This window comes from Panthera onca, chromosome B4 (genome assembly GCF_046562875.1).
Source record: "Panthera onca isolate mPanOnc1 chromosome B4, mPanOnc1 haplotype 2, whole genome shotgun sequence".
In the NCBI taxonomy this organism is placed as follows: Eukaryota; Metazoa; Chordata; class Mammalia; order Carnivora; family Felidae; genus Panthera; species Panthera onca.
In genome coordinates, this window is record NC_138345.1 from 83,714,717 (window position 1) to 83,723,604 (window position 8,888).

At 49.3% G+C, this 8,888-nt stretch overlaps 1 long non-coding RNA gene across 1 annotated transcript; it reads right to left on the bottom strand.

The window, feature by feature from the left end:
• LOC132694144 (uncharacterized) lies at nt 1-7,935 on the bottom strand. The gene is made up of 2 exons (XR_013556738.2): nt 7,326-7,935; nt 1-1,650 (listed from the first exon to the last, which is right to left on the bottom strand). It is a non-coding gene; the product is annotated as an uncharacterized LOC132694144 (long non-coding RNA).
• Between the last annotated feature and the right edge of the window lie 953 nt (nt 7,936-8,888).

An 8,888-nucleotide genomic window follows, 5' to 3' on the forward strand; every position in this document is an offset into this window, starting at 1 on the left:
TGATGTATTGACATGGGTCATGTTTCATGGCACTTGATAGGCCTTTTTAATGGAACAGTGGTTTTCAAAGTGTGGTCCCCAGACCAGCAGCATCAATACCACACGTGGGAGGGAACATGTTAGCTATGCACCTTGTGAGCCCCACCCCCCATCTAGTGAATAGAAACTCTGGTTAGGTCCCAGCAATCTGTGCTGTTGTTGTTTTATTGAGAGATGACCGACATAGAACATTGTATTAGTTTCAGGCGTACAACGTAATGATCTGATATTTGTATATGCTGCGAAATGATCACCCCAATATGTCTAGTTAACATTTGCCACCTTACATAGTTACACATTTTCCTCTTATGATGTGAACTCTTAAGATCTACTCTCTTAGCAGCTTTCGAATATACAGTACAGTATTATTAACTGTAGTCACCATGCTGCACATTGTGCCCCTGCAACTTATTTATTTTACAACTGGAAGTTTGTCTCTCTTGACTCCCTTTCCGCACTTTGTTCACCTCCACCCCCTGCCTCTGGCAACCACCAGTCTGTCCTCTGTGTCTCTGAGCTTGGTGTTTTGTTTGTTGTTTAGATTCCACATATAAGTGAGATCATACAGTGTGTGTCTTTCTCTGTCTGACTTATTTTACTTAGCATAATGCTCTCAGAGTGCATCCCTGTTGTCACAAATGGCAAGATTTCCCTCTCTATGTGTTGAATTGGCTGAATAGTTTATATATTTTATATTAATATCATATATTAATATATACTTATACATGATAGGTGATATATATAATCTGGGTTTTAACAATCCCTCCAGGTATTTTTGTGCATATTAAAGTTTAAGAACCTCTGTTTTAACAGGGTAGGCCTTTTAGTTCTGGGAATTTCTTTGTTATTTCTTTGGAATGTCTGTAACTCCTGCTATTTGGATACTGGACCTCTTGGATTGATCCTCTGATTTTCTTATTGTTTCTCTCTTATTGGCCATCTCTTTTTTCTATTTTCTGGGAGATTTCCTCCATGCTATATTCCAATCCATTTACTAAGTATGTTGTCACGAATCCTTTTCTTTTCTTTTAATTCTCAAGAGTGCTTTCATGTTCCCTGGTTTTTCTCTTCTTTTCTTTTTTGCGTGGTTTCCTGTTCTTGGTTCTCTCGATACGTGCAGTACCCTCTCTCCGAGGATATTAATTTGTTCTTCTCTCTATATTGTCTCAGTTTCCTCTGATTTCCCATTTTCTGCTGTTTTGATTTGTATCTCACTGGAGCCTTTCCACAGATGTCTGGTCTGCCTCGGCCGTCCTTTCGTATTTGAGAAGGAGGCACTGGATGGATCTGGAAGTGCTCCGTGTGGGCTTACGGTAGGGCAGTTAGGTGGCTGGCTGGACTCTTTCACTGGGGAGCCCCAAAGGTCAGTATCGATGGCGCAAGCTTGGTTTTTTTCTGGAAAGGTCCTTGAGTCTAGTCTCCAGCTGGAAGCCCACCACCTGCCCGGAGTTCTAGAGCTGGGTGTAGCATTGGAAGTGGGGAGCGGCATGTGGCAAGCGGGCTGAGGAACACAATTCAGAATGCTGACTTTCGCTCAGTGTTTGTTCCCACTCCTTCTCCACCTCCTCCCCCAGGAAAGTTCAGTATCTCCAGGATCCATCTTCCTGTTTCCTGCGTGAGTGGGGAAGGGGACACAATAAGTCATTTGGTTGTGTTGGGTACAGCTGACTTTCCTGACTATCGAATTGCTCTTTAAATAGATCTTGGAACAGGCCCCCAGGTTTTGGACCCCTGTCGTCTAGTTTACCTGCAACTTCCAATTCCCGAGCTTCTCTAGGGTTCTGGGGGAAGAGTTGGCTTGCTTCTTATAGGTATATGACTCTGGATGTTTTGGGCCTGCCTTTCTTAGTCATTTGTCACTTTCCCATCTACTTACTGTTTCCATATGATGTGGTCCAGGATTTTAAATGTCTCCTAGTTTAGTTAAAGATGGAGTTTGGATTTCTATTTCTTATTCTCCTTGTCATTTGGGGGGGTGATTTTTTTTTTAAGACTTAAAACTTTTTTTAAATGTTTATTTATTTTTGAGAGAGAGAGAGAGAGAGGAGGAGAGAGAGAGAGAGCCAGCAGGGGAGGGGCACAGAGAGAAGGAAACACTGAATCTGAAACAGGCTCCAGGCTTTGAGCTGTCAGCACAGAGCCTGACGCAGGGCTCGAACCCATGAACCGTGAGATCATGACCTGAGCTGAAGTCGGATGCTTAATCAACTGAGCCACCCAGGTGCCCCAGGGGGTGATTTTTGAAGGAAAAAGGTGATGGAAAGAGCTTTACTCCGCCATCTTGTGACCAGAGGTCTGAATGTCTTCTTGAGGTAGATAATAGTGATGTCTGTGCCCAACACTCTTGCTCCTGCTGACAAAGAGGGCGTGGGTTATTTATAGGAGAAGGGCGGGCAGGGAGAGGAGGGGAGGTTCAGGAGCTTAGGAGAGCTGCTTCAGGAACTTGACTGGAAACCTCCCAGAGATGACAAGGATTACTGGGCGTCAGGGAGGTCTAGCTGAGGTGAGACAGTGAGAATCAGTGGTGAGACAGCATGGAACAAGGATGGAGGTAGTGAGCAGTGGGGAGTAAGCCTCAGCTCAGAAGAAGAGAGTGAGAAGGGTGGGGGACATTCTAGAAGAAGATAAAGGGGCAGCAAAGGGGCTGGCTTTGAGGCAGACTATTCACCGTGAGGCAGAAGAGGATAAGACGAGATCGACAACCACTAGTCAGATGTTGGTTGTGTGCCAGGAACTGGACCAAGTTCTTCAAAGCAGGCTCAGTGGTGGGGACGGTGGGAGGAGGGAATGGACAGGAGGAAGGGAAGGAGTTTTAAGGTCCCAGCAGGAAGGTCTGACTCTCAGATTGGAGGGTGGGGCAGGAGTGATGAAGTGATGAAGGAGTCTTATGTCCAGAGGGGGGATTGCTGCTCAAGAACAGAAGCACAGAGCAGCATGTGTGTCCGCCATGTCTGTGCAGAGAGTGAAAGAGGAGGTGGGGGAAAGGGCAGTGCACTCGCTCAAGTCTTCTGAAGGGAAGGCAACGGGTGGGACAGGCCGGTCATCTAGATGCATGGCCCCCTGCACACCAAGGAAGGATAGAATTTTAAAAGGGAGGGTGGTCAGGGCGCCTGGGTGGCTCAGTCGGTTGAGCGTCCCACTTTGACTCAGATCATGATCTCGTGGTTTGTGAGTTCGACCCCCCGCGTCGGGCTCTGTGCTGACAGCTCAGAGTCTGGAGCCTGCTTCGGATTCTGTGTCTCCCTCTCTCTCCCTGGCTCTCCCCCGCTTTACACTCTGTCTCTCTCCCTGTCTTGAAAATAAATAAACATTAAAAAAAAAAAAGTTTTTTAAAAGGGAGGGTGCTCACTTTAGTCTACTTCAGTATCTACTGAACTACTGAAGGTACTGAAGCACCTTCCCCAGGTCACAGAGCCTCGGGGTACAGTCATAGTGAGGTTGCCTGAAACATACAGCCTCTGACTCTGAGCTCTGATGACCTAGCTTTCAAAACCCACCAGACATTTTCTCGGGTTTTAGGGCTGTTTCACATCTTCCATCTCATGGACATGTGCTGTCCTAGCCGTGCTTGCTGCTCCTGTCACTCCTCACTGCATAACCCCAGATCTGCAGCTGCCCCAGAATTCTGTGGTTACAGGCCGCAGAAACTAACGCTGGCTAACTTAAGCAGGAAAACAATTGATTGGAAGGTTATCAGACAGCTCATGGATGCGACGGCACTCCCTGCCTTTTGTCCTGTGCTGGTACGCTTTGATTTTATTCCTGAAAGTACCTGTCCTCTATCCAGGCCACAGGAGAGGAATGCTGATAAGTCTACGCAGCCAGTCAGGGTGTTTCTGCCTCTTGGCCAGCAGCTGGTTCAGGCCCAGACATGTGATGCTACTCTAGCCAATGAGACACGGGGGAAGCCCACTAGGCCAGGGATCCTGACACAGTCACAAGCTGCCTGGAAGTTTGAGTGGAGCCTCGACTTTATTGAAGGCGGAATTAACCCTCTTTGCCTCTGAAAAATGATATACTGGGGCGCCTGGGTGGCTCAGTCCATTAAGCCTCCGACTTCAGCTCAGGTCACCATCTCACGGTTTGTGGGTTCGAGCCCCGTGTCGGGCTCTGTGCTGACAGCTCAGAGTCTGGAGTCTGCTTCAGGTTCTGTGTCTCCCTCTCTCTCTGCCTCTCTTCTGCTCTCTCTCTCTCTCAAAAATAAATACATTTTAAAAAATTTTTAAAAAATGATATACTTGCTGATTGTTTAAGCCACATTTAGTTGGCTTTCTATTGCTTTCAACCAAGAGGTTGAAACTATCACATAAATGCCAAGTATCTTCCGTGGGTGGTTGGTGGGGCGATGGAGGGGAAAATAAGCTGACGGCTGAAAGGGTAGCATTAATAAGATTTCAAAATAAAGGAGGCTGATGCATCTTTTGGAGACACAAGAATTACCTCATAGATAATAATTGACTGAAAATGCTAGCGAGAAGAGGAAAACTCGGGGAGGAGCTCACCATTCATTAAGTAGACACTTGCTGTATACCAGGCACTGTGAAGGGGGCGAAGACATAATGATGACAGAAGACAAGATCCCTGCTCCCTGGAACTTTCAGTCCGGCTGGGTTGGGGAGACATTGAGCATGCAAGTAACAAAATAAACAGGATAAGATAATGGAAGGTCATTTTAGGGGAGTGGTTAATTTTGGTAGATGGTAGTCAAGGAAGTCCCCTCTGAGAGACCCAAAGGGAGAATGAGCCAGCCATGTGAATAACAACACGGAGATTCCCCCAAAATGTCTCAGGGCAGAAGTTGGCTCTGTCCTGGCTGGGAGTCCAGTGCTCATTCCAGAAAGGGAAAGAGGTGGTAACAAAGCTGGCCTTGGAGGCTCAGGCAGGCCAGGGGTGACCGAGTAGCTGGAGACCTCCCTCTGGCAGGACAGGCTAAGTGTCATTGACTTTCTAGAGGCTGGAAAAGTTTGAATGGAGTATTTGGAGGGAGAGCCTGTGGGTTGAAAGAAAGACACTTGGGGCCAGCAGATGACCCTCTGGTGTCTGAGTGCCCAGCTACTTCCTGTCTCCCCTTGCTCATCCAGTCTGGACTTCCAACCTGTTCCCCTGTTTTAACATGTCTTGATGTGGGCTGCTATAACAGAATGCCACAGACTAGGTGAGAAATATATTTCTCACAGTTCTGCAGGCTGGGAAGTCCAAGATCAAGGTGCTGGCAGCTTCAGTGTCTTGTGAGGTCTTGCTTCCTGGTTCATAGATGGCTGTCTTCTGGCCATGTCCTCACATAGAAGAAGGAACAAGAGAGCTCTGGGGTCTCTTTTATAAGAGCATTCCATTCCATTCATGAGGCCTCATGGCCTCATCACTTCTCCCAAAGTCCCAACTTCCTAATACCATCACATTGGGGGTTAGGATCTCAACATATGAATCTTGTGGGGACACAAACATTCGGTCCAAAAAAACCCAGCTCAACCAAATCAGTAAGCACCTCCAGAGTGTTGGCTTTTTGTGTGGCTTCTGCTCAGAGTTTGTGTAGGGTGGATACAAAGATAAGACCCGACCTCAAGGAGCTTGCTGGTCAAGGATTCAAGAGTACTGCATCTGAAACAATTATCCGCAAAAAAAACCCAAGGACACCCCACAGGGTTAGAGACCATGGGTGGCCATTACAAGCCGTTCTCACTGCATTGGTCACTGCATTGGTCACAACCTCCCAACCTAGCACCAATAGCCCTCTCCTAGCCCACGGGTCCCTTCTTCCCCTAGGGCTAAGGGTCGCCTGTGTCTTACTGAACCTCCCAGATCCCTTTAAGAGTAATTCATCAAGTTAGAGCCCGACGCATGACTTCTGCTCATTCTGTGATGCCTTCCTCCAGTCTCCTGGGGATGTGAAGGAGGAGGAGGGAGGGCCAGTCAGCTGGACTAGGACTCCTTCGCCTAGAGGTGACATTGCCACAGTGGGCTTACCCGGCACAAGGTCCTAGTTTTGGGGTCCTGTAGCTGAACAAATAAGGAAAATGTTGACTCCTTACCATATCGGTATGTCGAAGAGGCAGGCCACTAGCATTTTTCTTGTATTATCTGATTATATCCACACAACAGCCCTACAAGGTGAGGACTTTATTCCACTTTACAGAGAGGTAGAGTCACCTGTCCTGGTCAAACAACTAGTAAGTGATGCAGCCAAGATCTGAACCCCAGCAGTCTGACTGAAGCATCCCGAGTTGACGCCATTGTGCTCGCTGCCAAATTGGCTTATTCTAGGAATTTCCCTTCTTGCCACAACATTAAGAACTGAGCTAGAGGCCATTCTGAGCAACGCGAAGAGAGGGCTTTGGGATCCAAGAGAAGAGGAATTCCGGGAAAGACACTGCCATTTTGGCTATTTTTTCCCTCATGTTCCCCAGGCAGGGAGCGCTAACTTTTGATTTGCCAGGTGTCTGTCTGTTCTTCTAATTAACACCAGAGTCCGCCTTTAGTCAGAGCCTCCCTATAGCTGGAATCCATAACCCTGTAGCTCTGGGGCCAGTCCTCCCTGAGAGCCAGGGAGGACAAAGCAACTCCCAAGTCGGGGTGGAGTTTCCTGTGATGACGTTCCCTTTGCCTGTCTATAAAAAGCTCCAGTATGATCTACCCCATTTATGGTGGAGGCCAGGGGGGCAGAGTGCGCTGGAGGAGGAAAAAATCAAGCTGAAACAGCTCCTCTTTGCCTCCCTGGATTCTCTTCCAAAATGCTGTCAGCACTGCCAGTTGGAAAATATTTTTCTCCCTCCCTTTGTCTTCTTTCTTATTTAAAAAAAAAAAAAAAAAAAAAAAAAAAAAAAGCCATCTGGTGTCAAATTCACTCCTGGCACATCATAAAGGGTAGCACTAAAAATGTCCCTGAAAAACTAAAAGCAAAACCACAGCAGTACACATGGGATTTAATCTCAGCATCCTAGAGTTTCAGAGTTGCCAGGGGCCTCAGAGATCAAACCTTTCCTTGTACCTGGGAGGAAACTGAGGCCAGGCGTGGGGATGGGGTTAGGCCACTCTTTTCGGAAACGTTTGTTGAGGGCCTACTATGTTCACAAGGCACTGTTTGGCGTGGGAGATTAATCGTGAACAGAAAAGACAAAAATCCCTGCCGCCTGTTTTCGGTGGGCGGTTCTTGCCTGGTCCTTGGGCCCTGCCTCTGCCCCGCATTCCCGAACGGCCGGGCGGGGGTGGGGTGGGGTGGGGGGGGTGTGCTGGCTTTGGCCGTCTTCCGCCGCCGCCCCCTCCCCCCCCCCCCCCGCCGTGGTTGTCACCTCCAGGCTGCGGGTCCGCGGGGGCCTCGGGCGGCGCCGCTTCCCGGGCCTGGGCCGCTGTTTACGTTCGGGCGAAGTTCGCCGCGCGCCGCCCCGGCGCGGTCCCCGGCGGCTGTCGTCGTAATCTCCCGCTGCTTCCTCCCGCCGCCGCTGTGGCTCCGCATTCCTCAGGGTTGAGCAACAACTTTCCCTCCGAGGGCGGCTGGGCCGGGGCCAGGAGGGGCGCGGCCCGGGCCTCGGTTCCTCCGGCGGCACCCCCAGCGCGCGGGTCGGGTGCGAGCGCAGCGCGGCGCAGCGCGGCCTCGACTCCCTGCCCTGGGAGCCGAGGCCGCCGCGGGGCGGGGGGCGAGGCCGTGGTGCCGCGCCGAGCTCCCCGCGGCCGTGGCCGGATTGCCCGAGCGCCCGGGTGGGGGAGTGGGCCTGACCCTGGCCTTGATCGTGGAGCTGGCGGTCCCCGCTGCCCGCCCGGTCTGGTGGCCCGCGCGGGGTGAGCATGCAAAGTTTGCTTCGATGTTCTGCTCCACCTTCTGAGGATTCTTTGACGGCGGAAGGAGGAGGGTTTGTAGTAACTACAGAAGAGAGCTCCTAACCCAGTTCTTGGCCGGAATGTAAATATTTACAGCAATCATATTAATACAGGCACTTGAAATACACTCTCATGCCTAGTGAACTTCAACGTATCTCTGGAGGGATAAAGTTGATTTCTTACTCTTTCCCTTATTTCAGGAACTGGAAAGCCCAGGCATGTAGTTCCATGTCTAGCCAGGAGCCAAGAAGGAGTCAGGCCAACGGGGAGCACCCTCCCTGGAGCCTCCTCAGGTCTCCTGACCTTCCTGCACCCTCATGGGCCTGGGAACTGGCCGCACTTGTTCCACTCAGGAGCTGAGTGCTGGGGCCAGGAGGGTGGAGTGGGATTAGATAATATCAAGCTGTCTACCCACTAAAATATAAACTCCAGGAGGGCAGGGATTTGGCCATTTGTTTACTGCGGTTATCTTTGGCTCTGAAAACAATGCTTGGCCCATAATAGATGCTCAATAAATATTTGTTGAGTGGATGAATGACCATAGTCCAGGTCTTCAGATTCCTAAGAATTCCTCTTGCCCTTTTACCTTACCTTTAAACTTATGCTTTCCTTCTCTTCCTGCCTTTTAAATCTTGAGCTAAAGGTTTTAAAGGCTCTGTGTGTTTTCTTTTAGTTAATTTGGAATAATTTTAGACTTACGGAAAAGTTGAAAACACAGTATAGAGAGTCTCCACATACTCCTCACCCAGCTTCCCCCAAAGTTAATATCTTAGGTCACGTCACTGTGGTACATTTGTCAAAATGAAGAAATAACATTGGTGCAATACTATTAACCAAACGACACCCTTTATTTGGATTTCCTGTTTTTCCACTCGTATCTTTTTTTCCGTTCTGAGACCGATCTGGGATATCTCCTTGCATTTAGGGCTGGAAGCCTTTTAATATGTAATCCAGATCTCACTGTGTAAAGTCTCTGTCATTGGCAGCGACGCAGGAGGCGGTGCCCCTGGCACTGGACTGAGCTTCCTGTCCTGGGG